This window comes from Silene latifolia, chromosome 11, assembly GCF_048544455.1.
Source record: "Silene latifolia isolate original U9 population chromosome 11, ASM4854445v1, whole genome shotgun sequence".
Lineage (NCBI taxonomy): Eukaryota > Viridiplantae > Streptophyta > Magnoliopsida > Caryophyllales > Caryophyllaceae > Silene > Silene latifolia.
The window spans coordinates 26244805-26264015 of record NC_133536.1 but is presented as its reverse complement, the minus strand read 5'-3'; the positions used below and the strand labels follow the sequence as shown (position 1 = coordinate 26264015).

The 19211-nt window shown below is 39.9% G+C and overlaps 1 long non-coding RNA gene across 1 annotated transcript; it reads left to right on the top strand.

Annotated features, from left to right (window-relative positions):
• The first annotated feature begins 7410 nt into the window (after positions 1-7410).
• Positions 7411-8466, top strand: LOC141613744 (uncharacterized). Its single transcript, XR_012529274.1, has 2 exons — positions 7411-7800; positions 8266-8466. It is a non-coding gene; the product is annotated as an uncharacterized LOC141613744 (long non-coding RNA).
• The last annotated feature ends 10745 nt before the right edge of the window (positions 8467-19211 follow it).

The window sequence follows — 19211 nt, the reverse complement described above, 5'->3', positions numbered from 1 at the left end:
TTGAGTTTTCTCCAGTGGAAAAAACTTTTGGTAAAAAGCAAGAGCCAATGTCTCCCAATTGGTGATTCCCATGGCGGTGCGGTCAAGGCTATTGATCCAAAGCTTGGCCTTGTCCTTCAAAGAGAAAGGGAAAAGTATTTCCCTTATTTGGGCTTGGGTGACGCCCGTTTGACGGATCATGGAGCAATAGTCACAAAAGTTTTGCACATGCAAATTGGGATCCTCCAAAGGACTTCCTCCAAATTGCTTTCTCTCCACAAGGCTAATGAAAGCCGGTTTGATCTCGAAGTCCGGCGCGGTGATTTGAGTGGTTGTGATTCCGGCCGGAAGCATGGCCGCGGTGGGCTTTGAATGATCGGAAAGTTTCACCATCTTTTTGATAGTAGATGGTGATGGTGGTGGAGATGATGAATTTGAAACCTCCTCTTCTTCAAGAACCTCTAGATCGTCTAAGTAAGACTTTCTAGCACTTTCAACTTGTACGGGTGAGGTGGCTTCTTTCACTTCTCTCCAAAAACGTCGTCTTCTCCTAAATGTTTTCTCGGGATCGGAATCCGGTGAAAGCAATTCTCCACTTCGAGAGGACCTGGGCATAAGACAACAACTTCTAGAGAAGTGATAAGTAACGGTCTTAAGGAACAAGTGTTCCCCAAGACAAAGGAAAACAAGATAAAAATCGACAATTCAAAAAGCAATAAAACCGTTTCCCCGGCAACGGCGCCAAAATTTGATAGGCTTATCGCGTACCTATGCAAAAATAATTTCCCTAGACACAAGTTAATGTAGTAATAGGGGTCGAACACAAGGAAACGGAAATTACGTCGTGAATTGCTATGGGTGGATTTTTATCAAGGTCGATTACGATTTGGTTTTAGTTTGTTTGGTTGGATGATTAATGAAAATAATATGATAAAAGATAGTCTAAAGGGGTCGGATCACTCATGCAAAGGTAAACATATGAACATGATAAACTTGGTACTAATAATCTTGTCAATTACTTAGGCTTAAAGATACCCACCTTACGGCATTAGTATCAACCATAGACCGGGTCCTAGAAAAACTCTCGTCCATGACTAGGTCGTCCTACCATACATGCTTAGTCTAATTCAATTCCGTGCCTCTCGACTTTAGAACGAATAAACAAGTTTTAATCTACGACTACGACCGATAATCAAAGATTAAGCGTAACAAAGCAAGCATGTGATGGAAGCAATTGATCAAAATTATTATAAACTTTATTTAATCATATTATATGTTTGATTTTGCATGGCTCCCCTAGCCTTTAGACTAGAGAATTTAGCTACTCATATTAAGATATAAAATGCAAACTAAATTGTAGAGAATATTAAACATGGTTGTATGAATTATATTAATTGGGTGATATAACATATGAAAAGAACAAAGCTAAAGTAACAATTATAAAAACTATGTGATAACTAAAGCAATGATGTAAATTGTAAACTTGTAATAAGAAATACCTTAATAAGGAAGACTTGTATGGAAGAACAAATAACTAGAACCAAAAGATTGAATAACAAATGCTTGAGAATCTCTTGAAATACAAAGTGTTGAATGATTAACTAAGGAATGCTTAAACAACTTAAACTTGAAATGAAAACTAATGAGAGAAAACTTATAATGCTTGAGGCTTAATGTAGTAAACTTGGACGTAAAATGGGATGCTTAAAACCTAGGAATACCTCTCCTATTTATAGGAGAGGAGGAGAAAAACGTAAGAACCTACGAGCATGCAACCCCGATCGGGGTTGGGCGGCCCCGATCGGGGTCATATGATCCTCGGTATTTTGCCTTAACTCTCCTCTTAATTGCTAAGGTATCCAATGTTTGGTGATTAAATGTGCGATTAATCACCCGGTTAATGTTCTAAATTCCTAGCATCCTAAGCTCTATTGGCATCCAATGCTTGCAACCTTGATATGGACCTTCATTTTAGGCTTGACTTTGCATTTGGCTTCATTTGTAATTCCTTACTTCAATCCACTAATCTTCATGCAAAACCCAAGTAATCTTCACATACTTAGTCCAATATTTAGCCTTGTTTAGCTTAGTGAACTTGGTGTACAAAATCATAGGAAAAAGCCTCTAAATGCTTAGATTCCTACAAAACCGTAACAAACACAACAATACACCTAGAACACAAAATTAGCTCAAAAATATACTAATTAAAGTATGATAGTCAATAAAAACCGAGCTAAAATGAGGGGTAAAAGCATATATAAAATGAACATATCATTTTTAAAAGGGTACATAATTTACTGAATTTCGTACATTATTCAGGCTTGTAGGAATTTTATAAAATAGAATAAAAATCGCATTGATACAAGATCTGTGCCCAAAAATCCTATAAATCAGAAGGTAATACATATAAAAATTTCAACTCTATATCATGCATGAAATGAAATGAGTGCAAATAAAAAGTTTCACCATTTTCCATAAAGTTAGCATATACATACTGTAACATTCCGTTTGATGTTTATGTAGTTGGTTATGTATGGAGTTAGTGTCGTATGAGATATATATATGTGGTAGATACGATATCGTGAGCCATGTTGTGGAGGTAGGAATAGTTAGTGGAGTTGGCATTACGAGTTCATGTTTGGGTTGGAGTTTCGTTTTGAGTTCTTAGTCACGTTGTTGTGTCTTGATCGAGTTAGTATGTTTGTTTTTAGAGTATGGGTTGAACTTCGGGGACGAAGTTCCTTTTAAGGATGGAAGACTGTAATACTCCGTATTTATAAGTTTTGGGGTACTCTATCGAGTAGGCCTTACTCTGTCGAGTAAGGGTAAGTTGCGAAATAAAATAGTTTCTGACCTGTTGGGTACTCGATCGAGTAGCTGGGGCACTCGATCGAGTATGGGGGTACTCGATCGAGTACCTTGGGTACTCGATCGAGTGTCCGGTTTTACGGGGAGTTTTCTCGGGTTTTGTTAATTATGCGATTAAGGTATTTAAGATTCGTCGTCATTACTCTAAATCACTTTTACAAAACCTAAATTTCTGTTTAAGAGAGAAAGCAAACAAGTTCATCTTCTTAATCGCATTCTTAGCAATTACCGGAGTTCAGACGGTCAGTTCTTGTCGTTGTTTATACCGTTGAGTTCCTTGCGTCGAGGGTAAGATCTATGTACCCTTTTTATTGTCTTTCTTTTAATTTGGTTAAACCCTAATTTAGGGATTTGGGGGTTTTTGTGTAGATTGTGATTCGGTAGTGTTTGTATGTTTGTATGATAGGAGGAGGTTTTGTAGAAGAGCCTTTTTGATACAAAATTTGTAGAGACCGTCGATAATTATGCTTTCCAGGTAGGATTTCCTACTCAGTATTAGTCCCATAATGGGATATTGGTGATGTGCTGTAGTTAGTTGTTTGATATGTTGACTGTGATTGTGATTGTGATTGTGATTGGTTGTCTATGGTTCTCGAGATGCGTTCTCGGCTGAGTGGGGTCACTTGCGGGAGTGACTTCACGCCCTAGTTTCGCCCTTCGTGGAACCCGCCACGGAAGGGGATGTGCACATTAATGGGACAGGGTTATCGCTCGGTATGATGAGCGGGGCTTAGGTGGGAACGGCTGCGGTCCCCCACTGGCAGGGCTGGTCCAGTGGACAGTCGGTGACGGAGATTGATTGAAGTGGGTGTGATTGTGTGTATGACTGTTTTACGAAAACTGGACAGTGCTGAGAATTGGGGTACTCGATCGAGTATCCTTGGTACTCGATCGAGTAAGGGGGCACTCGATCGAGTACGTTAGTTACTCGATCGAGTGGCCCTGGTGAATTGTTTTACGTGCTTCTGATCTTCACCTACTCGATCGAGTAAGTCCCTTACTCGATCGAGTGGCCTATACTCGATCTAGTGACCCCTGTTTTGGGTCATATGCTTACCTTTTTGACTTCGTTGCATATTATGTTTAATTCAGTGATGTTATTTTGCTTCTTTATGCATTGTTTTACATGTATGTTGGTCTTGATACGTAAGTTACCCAATCTTATGGTGAAGTGAGTGGCACCTGTGGTGAGTAGGAGGTCGGTGGGAGGACATAAGTTATATGTGTTGTGACAAATAGTGGAAAAAGAAAAGGAAGATTGGTATGGTTTATTGAGACATAGAGCATGTTTTGTGAGATGAGAGGAGCGATATATTTGTATGTTGGGGAATGTAAAAGTAAATGAATGTGGGCAAGGGATGGTGTGAGTTTATGGAACGTGAGAATGAAAAGATTGAAATGAGGGACGCAAATGGTGGCAGCTTGAGATGTGTAAAGAATCATGGAGGGGATGGTTAGGAGTCATATGGGTTAAGAATATACATAGTGAAAGTTCGTTTTAAAAGGGTTGAGAAGAGGGGTATATAGTGAACTTTGTGGAGACATGTCGCGAGGTGGATTTGTAGACAGTGAGGGAGTTTGGGGAGATTTGGTTTATTAAGAGGTGAAACCACTGTGGGATTTCCTTGGGCAATTAACGGTATAAAAAGAATTTTGATTTCTAGAGATGTAAAAAGGGAGATGTAATTGTTTGAACTTTAAACGTTGATTTTTATGGACAAATTAGTGATAAGTGTGAGTGAGTGATAGCATAATAAGAGAAGATCCATGGTAAGAAAGAGTGAGATGATGTCGGTAGAAAATAATGGAATTTGAGTTTTGGAGCAACGAAAGGGTAACTGGATTACTAAAGAGTTAGCTAGAAGGAATAAGGAGTTGAGCTATTAATTGTTATTGTTGAGTGTAAAGAGAAAAGAAGGATAAAAGTAAGCTGAGAAAAATGTTGACCAGAGTTATGTGATATAGAAGTAAGGAATCGTCGAGATTTATGATATTATCATGAGGATATTAGCTAATGATTATATAGAAGTTTCAGGACAATATGATTGATAATGAGTTTCGAGGAATTAAGGGAGTAATAAGTTGGTGGAGTATTGACAGGATACGCGATATTTGGTGGAGAGTTGGATGACAATACAAATAAGACAAGATATTGGGAATGATGTTGATGTAAATTTTGTTGGTGAATTTGATGATAGTTATTTGGAATGTTAACCGAAGATAGGAAAGAAATCGTGATGTTTAGAGATGAGTGAAAGAGGTTTGATGTCCGGACAGTGGTGGTGTTATGGTTTGTGACTAAGGGTTAAAAGTGATGGTATATTAGAAAGGTAGCAATTCAAAAGAGGTTGATTTGGTAGGGACCTAATTGTTGTGTATAGTTGTGAGAAGGTATAAGATGTGGTTAGATGAGGCGGATGCTAATAGTTGAATAGTAATGGTATGGTTATACTTGACAAGAAGTGATGGTTGTGCGAATATGGGAAAATGTTGTGAGGGGCATATGAGTTAAGCTCGGCGAGCGCAGGTAACCTATGTTGAGTGGTAACTTACGTGATCAGGACTGACCAGTTGGATGTGATTACGGGTCTATGATGTGTATAAATGTTTGTGTGAGGTTGTGACCTCACGAGAAGCGGTATGGTGTGATAGTTATAATGTTGTTATCTGAATTTTTCGTTATACATGTTGGATACGAACGTAATGGAACGATGTTTAAAAAGGGTAATAATTTGACTGATTTGGCATGACTAGTTATGCTTGTCTGTATTCATGATACATGTCAATCTGTGATATGGTAAGGGGATGATATTCACGAGGTTATTATCTGTTTAATTCATAAAATATGTTGTGTTATGATTTAGTAAAGTGGATTTGAGTAAGTTTTTCTTGTCTGAAACGTTATTCTGAGTCAGTGTTTATGGGAGTTGTATATAGTTGTGATGTCTATCGATGTGGTTGTTGTGCCTCGGGTGGTGATCCGGGCACGATATTTAGTGTTGTGATGCGGGTATTTTCGCACTGCGGTGTGGTTTGTTGGTGGGGTGTTGTGATGCCGTCACCGGTTGTGGTGGAGTAGGCGGGATGATTATGATACGAGTTTTCGAAAGTGCATACCAGTGATACATAGATTGTTGTTTTGTTTGATGTTGCTCCTGTGAGTTTCGGTTTTACTGAGATAGACAGTTGTTTTGTTATTGATGTTTTCTTTACCAGTTTAAGTTTGAGAATCAGGGTAGAGTATGGTATGAAATAGAGTTGTATATGTTTTCGTTGTTGTCATGATATAGTGATATCCTGTTGATGAGACGCGGTTGTGAGAGGTTGTTCTGATAATTTTGATCTTGTTCTAGATAAGGCTTTAGTGGACATGGTAATGGCAAGTGATTCGTAAAACATGTGTGGTAATGACCGATAGATGCGGGTGGTTCATAATCCTTTGTTGAGCAAAGTGAGTGTAGGGTGTTGGAGGAAATAGTGTCATGTTAAGTTGTGTATGAGTTTTGCGGTAATGAAGGAAAGAACTTGAGGATCTAGTGTGAGTGTACGTAACGAGTGTAGATCGTGAGTTATGCTTTTGGGAGATAGGTGCCTTACATAGAGAGGTATGTTGTTTTGCGAGAAAGAATGGAGAGTTAGTATGGTATTTTTGCCACGCGTTTTATGGTATAGATTAGGTGGTGTGCCGTATGAGTTGAGGTATGAAAAATGTTTAAGTAAGAAAGCCTTGGATATGTGCATGGCGAGTGTTTAGGTTATAGGTGATTATCTTTGACATGCGGTGGTGATGAGAAAAGGGAAAGATATATCTAGGATTTAGTATTAGTGAGTTACGAGGACGTAACATTTATCTTAAGAGGAGTAGGATGCGATAAAAGAGATTTTGATGGTTGTACATATGGTAGTATATTGGGAAGTAGAGTGTTGGTGTAGCATAAGGTATAGTTTTGTATATGTTGTGGTTGATAGTGTTAAAAGGTCATGGACGTGCTTATAGTAGTTCGAGGTTAGAAATGCGAGAATACTTCGATAGTGTTGACAGTTGGATGATGAGGTTATGAGTGTGAGTAAACTTCGAGGACGAAGTTCCTTTTAAGGGTGGTAGAATGTAACATTCCGTTTGATGTTTATGTAGTTGGTTATGTATGGAGTTAGTGTCGTATGAGATATATATATGTGGTAGATACGATATCGTGAGCCATGTTGTGGAGGTAGGAATAGTTAGTGGAGTTGGCATTACGAGTTCATGTTTGGGTTGGAGTTTTGTTTTGAGTTCTTAGTCACGTTGTTGTGTCTTGATCGAGTTAGTATGTTTATTTTTAGAGTATGGGTTGAACTTTGGGGACGAAGTTCCTTTTAAGGAGGGAAGACTGTAATACTCCGTATTTATAAGTTTTGGGGTACTCTATCGAGTAGGCCTTACTCTGTCGAGTAAGGGTAAGTTGCGAAATAAAATAGTTTCTGACCTGTTGGGTACTCGATCGAGTAGCTGGGGCACTCGATCGAGTAGGGGGGTACTAGATCGAGTACCTTGGGTACTCGATCGAGTGTCCGGTTTTACGGGGAGTTTTCTCGGGTTTTGTTAATTATGCGATTAAGGTATTTAAGCTTCGTCGTCATTACTCTAAATCACTTTTACAAAACCTAAATTTCTGTTTAAGAGAGAAAGCAAACAAGTTCATCTTCTTAATCGCATTCTTAGCAATTACCGGAGTTCAGACGGTCAGTTCTTGTCGTTGTTTATACCGTTGAGTTCCTTGCGTCGAGGGTAAGATCTATGTACCCTTTTTATTGTCTTTCCTTTAATTTGGTTAAACCCTAATTTAGGGATTTGGGGGTTTTTGTGTAGATTGTGATTCGGTAGTGTTTGTATGTTTGTATGATAGGAGGAGGTTTTGTAGAAGAGCCTTTTTGATACAGCTGTAGAGACCGTCTGATAATTATGCTTTCCAGGTAGGATTTCCTACTCAGTATTAGTCCTATAATGGGATATTGGTGATGTGCTGTAGTTAGTTGTTTGATATGTTGACTGTGATTGTGATTGTGATTGTGATTGGTTGTCTATGGTTCTCGAGATGCGTTCTCGGCTGAGTGGGGTCACTTGCGGGAGTGACTTCACGCCCTAGTTTCGCCCTTCGTGGAACCTGCCACGGAAGGGGATGTACACATTAATGGGACAGGGTTATCGCTCGGTATGATGAGCGGGGCTTAGGTGGGAACGGCTGCGGTCCCCCACTGGCAGGGCTGGTCCAGTGGACAGTCGGTGACGGAGATTGATTGAAGTGGGTGTGATTGTGTGTATGACTGTTTGAGCTATGTTGTTTGTTGTGTTGTTGGATCATATAAATTGTGTGATTAGTACTGACCCCGTTTAAATGTTTTAAAAACTGTGGTGATCCATTCGGGGGTGGTGAGCAGTTATTGAGCAGGTATGAGACGATGCATACGGGATAGCTGGGATGAGTCACCACGTTGCAGTTTAGAAGTCTTCCGCTGTGTCTGACGCTTGATAGTATTTTGATAGTAGATAGTTTTGAGAACTTGTATTTCCTTTTATCAGTTTTGGTTTTGAACATGTAATCACTTAAACTATAATTACTTTTAAAATACGTTTCTTTATTGTCTTATGATATTCATTGCCTCGGGCAACCGAGATGGTAGTATCCTTATACCTGAGTGGTCCTGGTAAGGCACTTGGAGTATGGGGGTGTTACACATACAAATTTTCATTTTGACTTTGTTTTAATGGGTCTAACATGTAAGTGCATATTAAATAATTTATTCAAAAGTATATTTTTTATTTGAGGTGATAACATAATTGACACATTGTCAATTTTCCACGTAATAGTTTATTTAAGTGATTCATTCAAGATGTGCAAGTAACATGCATGTAACAAGCAATTGTTGGAGCTTGTGTCCTCCACAAATTAGTGAGATAACATTTGTAAATCTCTTACAGGTTCACAAGGGTATACTTCGTATATTTAATCAGTTGATTAACGTTTACCTAATAACGGTTGGCTTGCTAGAGAGTTTGACGTTATTATCATACAGATGGCGGTGATTAACTGGTCCCTAAAGGTCACACCTATAGGACGTGTTTGAGAAATGTGGTTATAGATTTATAATTACATTGATGCCCAAAATGACTAAAAAGTTAGTCAATGTGTTGATGAGATAATTATTTAATGAAAATTAAATAATATTAAGTTGAGACGAATTAACTGTCAATTCGTAAATTAAATATAATAAGTTATATTTAAATTTAATATATATAAGGTTAGTTTGGACGAATTAATCTGTTAATTCGTAGTTAAATATAATCAGTTGTATTTAATATCAACAAGTTGAATGTGTCATAGTGGTAAGAGTGAGGGTACACATACCAAGAGGTCATGGGTTCGATCCTCACTAGATGACAATGTAACACCCCCATACTCCAATTGCCTTACCAGGACCACTCAGGTATGAAGACATCACCATCTCGGTCGCCCGAGGTATGATAATCAAATAGACAAAACAGAAACAACATTTATTATAAGTAGTTTAATGAATAAATACAATCCTCGAAACCAAACTGAAAGTACAATACATTATTCCAAACTATCATTTCTCAATCGAAATGTAAATAAATGCTAAACTACAGCGGAAGACTCTATCGTCATGTCGTGGCCATCCCGGCTATCCCAGTACTCATCTCTATACTGTTCAATATCTCGCTCACCATCCCCGAATGGATCACCGCAGTTTACAAAACAACACCGGGTCGTACTAATCACACAATCAATGTAGATAACAATAACAAGATACACAGACAATTTGAAATCACACACACACACACACACCAACTCCCATCATCTCAATATCGACCGTCCACTTTGGACCTACTGCCGAGTGGGGGACCGCAGCCGTTCCCACCTAAGCCCCGCTCATTGTACGAGTGATAACCCTGTCCATTAATGTGCACATCCCCTTTCGTGGCGGGTTCCACGAAGGGCGAAACTAGGGCATGAAGTCACTCCCCAAGTGACCCCCCACTCAGAGAATGCATCTCGAGAGCCATAGACAACCAATCACAATCACAATCACAATCACAATCACAATCATCATATCAAACAACTAACTACAAAGACATCACCAATATCCCATTATGGGACTAATACCGAGTAGGAAATCCTACCTGGAAAGCACAACACGCAGACGGTATCTACAAATTTGTATCAAAACGGCTCCTCTACGAATTCTCCTCCTATCATACAAACACATAAAGACTACACATCACAAACTACACACCAAAACCCCCAATTCCTAAATTAGGGTTTCACCAAACTTAATCAAAACATTATAAAAACTATGTTAAAAGCTTACCCTCGACGCAAGGAATCCAACGACACGAAAAAACAAGAAGAACCGACCGTCGAACTCGGAATTGTTAAGGATGCGATTAGGAAGATGATCGATCGCTTTCTCTCTTAAACAGGTTTTAGGTTTTGGTAAAAGTGTTTTAAAACAATGACGATTATGTTTAAATACCCTAATCGCATAATTAACAAAACCCGCGAAAAACTCCCTCGTAAACGGGACACTCGATCGAGTACCCAAGGTACTCGATCGAGTACCCCTTACTCGATCGAGTACCCCGACTACTCGATCGAGTACCCAACAGTCGAAACTATTTTATTTCGCAACTTGCCCATACTCGACAGAGTAAGGGCTACTCGATAGAGTACCCCAAGACATATAAATACGGAGTATTATAGTCTTCCCTCCTTAAAAGGAACTTCGTCCCCGAAGTTCAAACCACCACTAAACAAAGGTACTCCCATAAGCCTCCCGACTCGAAGGTCAAACAAAACACAACGTACAACATGATACTAACCCTAACCTATCCCGACAAACATACCGACACAACATATAAAAGGTGTATAAAACTCTTAAAAACTCTCGCGATCATCTCCTACCCCCCTAAAAGAAACAAGGTTACGTCCCCGTAACCATACATACCTGATCAAAAAGGAAAGGGTAACGCTCTTTCATGATATCCTCTGCCTCCCATGTAGCTTCCTCAGTCTCGTGGTTAGACCAAAGGATCTTAAGCAAAACTGTCTCACCACTCCTGGTCTTTCTAACCTTTCGGTCTAGGATATGCTTAGGCACCTCAAGATATGATAAAGACTCATCCAGCTCTAAGCTCTCTGCCTCCAACACATGTGACGGGTCACTCACATACTTCCGCAGCTGCGATACATGAAACACATTATGCACTCTCTCTAACGCAGCTGGTAATGCCAGACGATAAGCCACTTCCCCAACTCGTTCTAAGATCTCATACGGCCCTATAAACTTCTGACTTAACTTGCCTTTCTTCCCAAATCTCATAACTCCACGCATCGGAGACACTTTCAGAAGAACCTTGTCCCCAACCTGAAACTCTATGTCCCGACGATGTAGATCTGCATAACTCTTTTGTCGATCCCGGGCCGCTCTCATCCGTTCCCCGATCATCTTAAACTGTTCCACCATCTCATGCACCATCTCTGGTCCTAAAACCCCGCCTCGGCACTATCGTCCCAACAGATTGGACTCCTGCATCTCCTCCCATACAAAGCCTCAAACGGTGCCATACCAATAATGGTGTGATAGCTGTTGTTGTAAGAAAACTCTATCAAGTCCAACCTCTCGCTCCCGGCCTACCACCAAAATCCATCACACAAGCTCGCAACATATCCTCAAGAGTCTTGATTGTTCTCTCGATCTGCCTATCTGTCGCAGGATGAAATCGTACTCATCTTCAAAGTCTGTTCCCAACGATTCCTGCAACTCCTTCCAAAACCTCGATATAAACCTCGCATCTCTGTCAGACACTATGTCCTTAGGGACTCCATTTAACTTAAGCACGTTCTTTCGATAGGCCATAGCCAATTGTGCCTTAGTCCATGTATCTTTCATTGGAACAAAGTGAGCTGACTTGGTCAGACGATCCACTATCACCCAAATCATGTTGTTACCTTGTTGACTCTTAGGCAAACCCACAATGAAATCCATGGAAATGGATTCCCACTTCCACTCAGGCACCTCTAAAGACTGAATCTTACCTTGTGGTCTTCTCTGTTCCCCTTTAACTCTTTGGCATGTCAAACAACGGGACACAAACTCAGCTGTCTCTTTCTTCATCCCAGGCCACCAAAACGTTTTCTTCAAATCCTTGTATAGCTTATCTCCACCTGGATGAACTGAATATGGTGTGCAATGCGCTTCTGTCATGATCGTCTTTTTCAACTCCTCATCGCTAGGAACACACCACCTACCATCAAACCTCAAGCTACCATCTGTATGAATGGAAAACCAGGGACCTTTGTCCCTTTCTCTACTCGACTCTCCACTCCACTATCTTAGGATCCAAAGCCCGCTTATCCCGAATATCATCATAAAACTCCATATGTCTTGTCATATCACCCATGGCATCTCCTTTTCGCATCATATGTATCCCAAAGCTCGCTACCTCATCCTCGGCCTCATCAAAGATAGAGCATTTGCATACAGAGAATGTACACTCTTTCTACTCAAAGCGTCAGCAACAACATTGGCCTTCCCTTCATGGTAGATGATTTCCATGTCATAATCGCCAATCAACTCCATCCACCTCCTCTGTCTCATGTTCAACTCCTTCTGCGTGAAGATGTACTTGAGACTCTTGTGATCAGAAAATACCTTAAAGATTGCTCCATAAAGGTAATGTCTCCAAATCTTGAGAGCAAACACCACTGCACCCAACTCCAGATCATGAGAGTTTTTAAGAGTTTTATACACCTTTTATATGTTGTGTCGGTATGTTTGTCGGGATAGGTTGGGGTTAGTATCATGTTGTACGTTGTGTTTTGTTTGACCTTCGAGTCGGGAGGCTTATGGGAGTACCTTTGTTTAGTGGTGGTTTGAACTTCGGGGACGAAGTTCCTTTTAAGGAGGGAAGACTGTAATACTCCGTATTTATATGTCTTGGGGTACTCTATCGAGTAGCCCTTACTCTGTCGAGTATGGGCAAGTTGCGAAATAAAATAGTTTCGACTGTTGGGTACTCGATCGAGTAGCTGGGGTACTCGATCGAGTAAGGGGGTACTCGATCGAGTACCTTGGGTACTCGATCGAGTGTCCGGTTTACGGGGAGTTTTTCGCGGGTTTTGTTAATTATGTGATTAGGGTATTTAAACATAATCGTCATTGTTTTAAAACACTTTTACCAAAACCTAAAACCTGTTTAAGAGAGAAAGCAGTCAGTCATCTTCCTAATCGCATCCTTAACAATTCCCGGAGTTCAGACGGTCGGTTCTTGCTGTTTTTCGTGTCGTTGGATTCCTTGCGTCGAGGGTAAGCTTTTAACATAGTTTTTATAATGTTTTGATTAAGTTTGGTGAAACCCTAATTTAGGAATTGGGGGTTTTGGTGTGTAGTTTGTGATGTGTAGTCTTTATGTGTTGTATGATAGGAGGAGAATTCGTAGAGGAGCCGTTTTGATACAGCTGTAGATACCGTCTGCGTGTTGTGCTTTCCAGGTAGGATTTCCTACTCAGTATTAGTCCCATAATGGGATATTGGTGATGTGCTATAGTTAGTTGTTTGATATGATGATTGTGATTGTGATTGTGATTGTGATTGTGATTGTGATTGGTTGTCTATGGCTCTCGAGATGCGTTCTCGGCTGAGTGGGGTCACTTGCGGGAGTGACTTCACGCCCTAGTTTCGCCCTTCGTGGAACCCGCCACGAAAGGGGATGTGCACATTAATGGACAGGGTTATCGCTCGTACGATGAGCGGGGCTTAGGTGGGAACGGCTGCGGTCCCCCATCGGGCAGGGTCTGGTCCAAAGTGGACGGTCAAGATTGAGATGATGGGAGTTGGTGTGTGTGTGTGTGTGTGTGATTCAATTTGTCTTCTTGTCCATCATGAACAACTTGCCATCGGTCTTCCGCCCACCTCCCCGGACAAGATCGGGCCGATGCGGTCGGCTTAGCACCCGACCCTTGATTGTTGTTGTTGTTGTTCATCGGTGTCTTCTGATAAGAATTGCCGCCGTTGCGGTTGCCTCCACTCTGGTAGCTCTGACCTCCCCGGTTTGGCCATGATCCAGCTGGTCTGTTGCTCGCAAAGCTCTGTGCAGGTCTCTGAACAGATCCCGGTGCACTCGTGCACTCATGTCTCTTGTGGCCTACGCCACCACAACCAAAGCAGTCACTCCCGGCCTATTGCTCACACTCCCACGACCTCTCCCAAAGGAAGTTCCAAAGACTAAACCCGGACCCGGAAGAAAATCCCTTAGATTGATTGTGGTTGCCTTTCTTGAAATTAGATTGGCCACCACCCTCGCTCTCGGACTTCCTCTTCTCTCCACCCGACCTCTCCTGAGCCATCTCCACTAGTCTCTCGGCTCTCCATTACCCCCTCTCATACGCTTCCTTTACATCGTAAGGACTCCCACGGGTAACTTATCCATAATTTTCGTGGTTAGCCCTCTCTCAAACCTCAAAGCCAGATTCTCCTCACTCAAACCCATATCCTCAAAGATATCTAGATTTCTCATTGAACCGCCTGTAGTACTCGCCACAGACATCTCAAGAGTCATCTTAAACTTGTCGAACTCCTCTCTCAACTTACTCCTCACATGTTCTGGCACGAACTCCTTCCTCACAGCCCTACGAAACTCCTCCCAAGGTATAGCAGGTAACCCTTGGTTGGTATATATCTCCTTAGCACTCACTTTCACTGAATCCCACCACTTGCCAGCTGCCTCCCTCAGATAGAATGCAGCCTGATCCACTCTCATCTCATCAGGACAGCGAACTAAATCTAGTATGTTCTCCATCTCCCTCAGCCAACTATCAAGAAGGTTAGGCTCCTCAACCCCCTTGTACTCCTTCGGGTTAAACCTCGCAATATAGAGGCTGACTTTAGCATGGTCAACCTCCTTCTCCTTACTCTTATCCTTGTCCTCATTCACTCTCTTCAGGGTCTCAGTAAGAGCATCCTGGTGCTCTAACATCTTAACGATGTCATCCGTGGTCATAAGCTCTGCTCTCGCGTACAAAGCATTTCTCTTGGGCGGCATCTTGAAACTATACATATATAAGAAAAGGGGTAGATATGAACATACGTACTAAACTTCAAAACACGAAAACACGCTGCCCAGAACCTACTCGATCGAATATCCAAACCCACTCGATCGAGTAACGGGCTACTCGATCGAGTGCCCCCATGTACTCGATCGAGTACCCAAACTCTAGAACCAAACAGACCTTCTAATCTCTTACACACTCGATCGAGTATCTAGGCTACTCGATCGAGTGACCCCCTACTCGATCGAGTACCCCTAGTTACTCGATCGAGTGCCCCAAAACTCGATTCTGGACTCAAAATCGCCAAAAACCCACCCGATCGAGTCAGTCTCACTCGATCGAGTACCACTAATACGTAAGAGCTACCCGCATGTTACGTCATATACTAACATGCTCACCTTATAAAATCACATGATATCATAATAAATATGCTACGCATCTACTCTACTATCAACAAGATCAATTCATCATGCCATTAAAGCCACATTGTAAACATCCAACATGTTATTCCAACATCAAGTCTACACATATATTACTTTTCTTTCACACTCTCAACTTCTCCTTCAACATCCAATAATCACACACTTCATCACATTGTTAACAAGTTAACCAAGCACACATATACTCGACAAACACTTTCCCCCGTGACCGGTTCAAAGTTGTAGGGCGACCCCCGCGACTTTAGGACGTCTCCCAAGCCTTTGCACTAGCTCCTACAACCTTTACCCCGGGTTCATTTTAATTGACTCCCTATGTTCATTAAGTTCATTGGTTACAGGTTTCAGGATCGTCGCTCTGATACCATTTGTAACACCCCCATACTCCAAGTGCCTTACCAGGACCACTCAGGTATGAAGACATCACCATCTCGGTCGCCCGAGGTATGATAATCAAATAGACAAAACAGAAACAACATTTATTATAAGTAGTTTAATGAATAAATACAATCCTCGAAACCAAACTGAAAGTACAATACATTATTCCAAACTATCTGTTCTCAACTGAAATGTAAATAAATGCTAAACTACAGCGGAAGACTCTATCGTCATGTCGTGGTCATCCCGGCCTATCCCAAGACTCATCTCTATACTGTTAAATATCCGCTCACCATCCCCGAATGGATCACCGCAGTTTACAAAACAACACCGGGGTCAGTACTAATCACACAATCAATATAGATAACAATAACAAGATACACGACAAACGAATCGAATCACACACACACACACACACACACACACCAACTCCCATCATCTCAATCGACCGTCCACTGGACCGCCCGCGATGGGGGACGCGCCTGTTCCCACCTAAGCCCCGCTCATTGTACGAGCGATAACCCTGTCCATTAATGTGCACATCCCCTTTCGTGGCGGGTTCCACGAAGGGCGAAACTAGGGCATGAAGTCACTCCCGCAAGTGACCCCACTCAGCCGAGAACGCATCTCGAGAGCCATAGACAACCAATCACAATCACAATCACAATCACAATCATCATATCAAACAACTAACTACAGCACATCACCAATATCCCATTATGGGACTAATACTGAGTAGGAAATCCTACCTGGAAAGCACAACACGCAGACGGTATCTACAGCTGTATCAAAACGGCTCCTCTACGAATTCTCCTCCTATCATACAGCACATAAAGACTACACATCACAAACTACACACCAAAACCCCCAATTCCTAAATTAGGGTTTCACCAAACTTAATCAAAACATTATAAAAACTATGTTAAAAGCTTACCCTCGACGCAAGGAATCCAGCGACACGAAAAACAGCAAGAACCGACCGTCTGAACTCCGGGAATTGTTAAGGATGCGATTAGGAAGATGACTGACTGCTTTCTCTCTTAAACAGGTTTTAGGTTTTGGTAAAAGTGTTTTAAAACAATGGCGATTATGTTTAAATACCCTAATCGCATAATTAACAAAACCCGCGAAAAACTCCCCGTAAACCGGACACTCGATCGAGTACCAAAGGTACTCGATCGAGTACCCCCTTACTCGATCGAGTACCCCAGCTACTCGATCGAGTACCCAACAGGTCAGAAACTATTTTATTTCGCAACTTGCCCATACTCGACAGAGTAAGGGCTACTCGATAGAGTACCCCAAGACATATAAATACGGAGTATTACAGACAATTTAACACACTTTATATATTTTTGGAAAGACCAAAAATAAGGAAATTTTTATTCATTATTTCGGTCATTATTGGCCGAAAATTAGGAGAATAATATATTTCCAATTGAATTGGTAATTCGGTCTATATAAAAAGAAAGGTAGAGAATTATTTCTAACCTAATGCTTTTTCTTGACCTTGCCTCCTCTTTCTCATCACAAGAACACAAAGACAATAAAATTTTACAGAAAATTTTAGATTGATTTCTAGCATAATCAAAGGGCATATCTCAGATCGTCTTGGGTGCAACTAATAGGTGAATATCAATTTTGATATTGTTCTTAGGCCATATTTGCTATGACCAAAGGTAATTTATGAATCCTTTACTTTTGTTTATGTATTTTATTTTATGACCATTGATCATCTGCATTAAATCGTTATAATCCTTCTAGTTTAAGGGAAGTATACAGACTTATTTCCCACAAGTGGTATCAGAGCACTAGGCTACGATTTTAATCTTGATGATTTTCATAAAAATTGTATGTAAACTTTAACCTGTTTTTCGAAAAATTAGGGTTTCGAATTTTATGATTCAGAATTTTTTTTGTGTGTGCCGTTTTTTTCTTTCTAGTTTGATGATATTTTTTCCATTCTATTTTTCATACTATAGTTTATAATCAGTTAAAATTATCATATGAAGAATTGGTTGTTTTAATTTAATGCAGATTAAGTTAAAATTGAATGGAATCATCATGTTTATGATAAAAAGATTGTTTTTGCTATATAGTTTTTGGCATATAAATTGATCATGTTCATTATTTCATATGCTAATCATGTTCTAATAGCAAAGGTAAACAATTTAGTCATCAATCTAGTTTTAGGGCATTTTGCCGCAAAAGGAAAGAAAAAAAGGAGAGGCCGTTTTTAGGGTTTACCGAAAAAAAAAAAAAAATTTGTTAATTTTTTGTTTTTGGTAAACCGAGAAAAAGAAAAGAAAAAAAATTAGGAAAGTTTTTTTTATTGCCTTTTGCCGAAAAAGATGGAGAAAAATTTTTATGGAAAGTTTTTTCCTTGTTTTTTTTTTCCTATTTACCAAATTAAAATAGGAAAGGGGTTGTTTTTTTTATTTCAGCCGTGACAATTAAAAAAAAAAAAATTGTTTTTTTTTTGGCCGAGACATACTTAAAGCATTGGATTTTGTTTTTTTATTTTGGCCAATTAGTTATTGTGAATCGGTTCACAATTTTATGATACCGAGTTATTTCAAAGCAGTTTAAAATTTTGACGGATAGAATTCATATTACAAGTTTAATATGGATTATGTATGAATTAAGGTGATTAAATTGCGGAATTGTCACTTAATTTAATTTAAATAGGTGGTTTAGATAAACTAATCAACATAATTAATTTATTGTATTATGTATGTTTAATTTATTTTAGTTGATGCTTTTAATTATGTTGAATGAATCGAATGAATGAATTTTATTTACGTATTTAATTTTGCAATCGATTGTAATTTGTAATACTTAGTGTGACCTTAGTCAATTATGTTTTCGTAATGAAGGAAACATAATTTTTATGTAATTATGAGATCTCAAATCTCCTTTATTTTAGTTTTGGGTTTTGAAATTAGAATGTAATTAATAGGTCAATTATGTAATTTTAATTATTGTAATTTCAAAGAAGACTAAAGATGAAGATTCAAGCTCACTCCCGCTACATGGATCAAGATGGAACATCAAGACAAGCTTCTCGGGTCCAAGGATGGATTTCAAACTTGTATTTATTGTTCATTTTGATAGGATAGGCCACACTAGGACTTTTACTGTTTTTTTTTAAGTTTTTCATTTTATTGCTTTTCTTTCACATGCTAGTAATTGCATCATATTCCGCCTAAAACCAAACCACCTACTACTTAAATGCATGAAAATTGACTCATATAGTTGTTTGTTAGTTTTCATGGACATGCAGATGTCACAGTCTATAAGCCATCACTTTAGTTTAAATCATTCTCGCATGCTAGATTATAGTTCACTTAAAATGAATTAAAAATAGTGATGAGATCTTCCTCTAAAAACGGAAATTGAGATTAGTCTTTATAAGGGCAAACATCTATGAGTCCCTTCTTCG